Consider the following 2,272-nt stretch of genomic DNA (forward strand, 5'->3'; position numbering starts at 1 on the left):
GAGCAAGTGCTTTGCTGTGGTGGGGAACAGTCCTCAGCATGACTTTTCCTAGTTTTTCCCCCATCCATGCAGTTTTCCATTCTCTCAGAAAACCTAATAAGTGTTCATGATCAACCTATGTCACACGAGAAAAATCTATCAAGTTTAAACTCTGGGAATAACATCCCCTTCTTCCCCCAAAAATAAAACAAAACAAAACAGTTCCCATAACTTTCTGAGCTACCTTCTCTCTGTTTTGAACTTAACTGGCCCAGCAGATCCCCTGTGTTTTGATTGGACCAGTGATTCTCAACCTTCCTAATGGCATGACCCTTCAATACAGTCCTTCATGTTGTGGTGACCCCTAATCATAAAATTATTTTCGTTGCTACTACATAACTGGAATTTTGCTACTGTTTTGAATTGGGCGACCCTTGTGAAAGGGTTGTTCGACCCCCCAAAAGGTCGTGAGCCACAGATTGAGAACCACTGGATTAGACCATTTTCTGAAGGCATCCTAATGAGAATAAGACAAGTAGATTACCAAGAGAATACGGAACCACCTTTTGTTTGGAACAAACCTGAGCACATATGAACTGGTATCCTCATCACAATACTCTCTGACTTACCCTTGCATGTGTTTACATTCAAGGTCTTCAAAACGTTCTTGGAAAAAGCATATTATGATAAAGAAAGACACAGATTTCAAATATTTACCAAAATAAACCCAAATTAACTTATTACAATGTATCTAAACAAAATCAAGTTTGAGGCCCTAAGGCGATCAAGACCTGACTAGTAAGAGCCCCTGTTAGAAGCAGTGGACAATCCACATCGACTGACAAGGAAATCATTTGTATGCACCCTAACTGAAGAGGACCCGTGATTAACAGCAGAAACAATGGCGTGCTGTTGTTAGATGTTGGCCAGCTAGTTCCTATCCATAGCAGCCTTATCTACAGCACAGTGAAACCTGTCTGCTCCTGAGCCATCCTTCCAACTGCTCTGTTTGAGTTTATTGTTCCAACTCCTGTGTCAATTCGTCTCATTAAGGATCTCCCTCTTCTCCTGACTTTGTCTTGTCCAAGGGTTATGTCCTTCTCCATGGAGTAGTTCCTCCTGCAAACACGTTCCAAGGATGAAGACAACGCTTTGCCATCATCCCTCCTGAGGAGCATTCAGGCTGTGCTTGTGGCAGGACAGATGTGTTAGCTTTGCTGTCAGTCCATGGCCATTTCAACATTCTTTGCCAACACCATAGTTCAAATGCTTTCACATGCATATGAGGTGAGGGATAAACCATGGATTGGTTGGGTCACAGGTACTTTAGTCCTTACAGTGACATCTTTGCTCTTTAGCACTTTGTGTACAGCAGGTTTGCCCTATGCAATACATGGCTTAATTTCATGACTGCTATTTACCTGAGTTGATTTTGGATCCAAATAAAATAAAATCCTTGACAACTTCAATACTCCCCCCACTTATCCTAATGTTGTCTACTGGCCCATTGTGAGGATTTCTGTTTTCTTAACATTGCATTCTAGTCCATACTGAAGGCTTTATTGCCTGATCTTTATCAATAAGTACTTCAAGTCCTCTGTGCTTTGAGCATTATCTTCAATTCATCTTCCAGCACGGTATCAGACAATGACCACTGTGATTCTTGTTTGTAGTGGCTAATCTCTCAGAAGTGGACCACTCATTTCTTCTCTCCAGTCTGCCATGAATGGCCATACTAGATTTGAATTACTGGTGGCATAGCTTTCAGGATGAAAGTAACATGCAAGAAAGCTTCCACAAACTGACAGATAAGTGGAGTCAACACCAGGGACATTTCAGTTAGTTCAACATATGTAATTCTGACTGAAAAATTAAAGTTGTGCAAATTTTCTACTCAGTGATTCTGAAACTATTGGGCTCAGATCCTCTGCAGACAAGAACAGAGGCATCATGAAAATATTAAGAAAGTAGGATCATAATCCCGAAGCATTTTTCTTGTAAGAATTATAACAGGAGATGAAACATGGCCCTACCTGTACAATTCTGAAGACAAACCACAATCAAGGCAATAGCTAACAAAAGGTGGAAGTGGCCCAGTCAAAACAAAAGCAAACCAATCAAGATCAAAGGGCATGGTATCAGTTGTTTGGGAAGCTCAAGGCAATTTTCTGGTTGAGGGCCAAATATCTATCACATCCACTTATTTTGAGACTCTTCAGGAATTTAGCCAAAGCTCTAGCAGGAAAACATCCAGGAATGCTTTACCAGAGATTTCTTCTCCACCACAACAATG

The 2,272-nt window shown here is 41.0% G+C and overlaps 1 protein-coding gene across 1 annotated transcript in view; it reads right to left on the reverse strand.

Annotated features, from left to right (window-relative positions):
* The window catches only part of DOCK2 (dedicator of cytokinesis 2), a 526,484-nt gene that overhangs the window by 390,879 nt on the left and 133,333 nt on the right, over positions 1-2,272 (reverse strand). The gene's annotated exons all lie outside the window — the stretch shown is intronic.

The sequence above is a fragment of the Echinops telfairi genome, unplaced genomic scaffold, assembly GCF_000313985.2.
Source record: "Echinops telfairi isolate 266 unplaced genomic scaffold, ASM31398v2 ScPeMD7_7469;HRSCAF=8507_0, whole genome shotgun sequence".
NCBI classification, from domain to species: domain Eukaryota; kingdom Metazoa; phylum Chordata; class Mammalia; order Afrosoricida; family Tenrecidae; genus Echinops; species Echinops telfairi.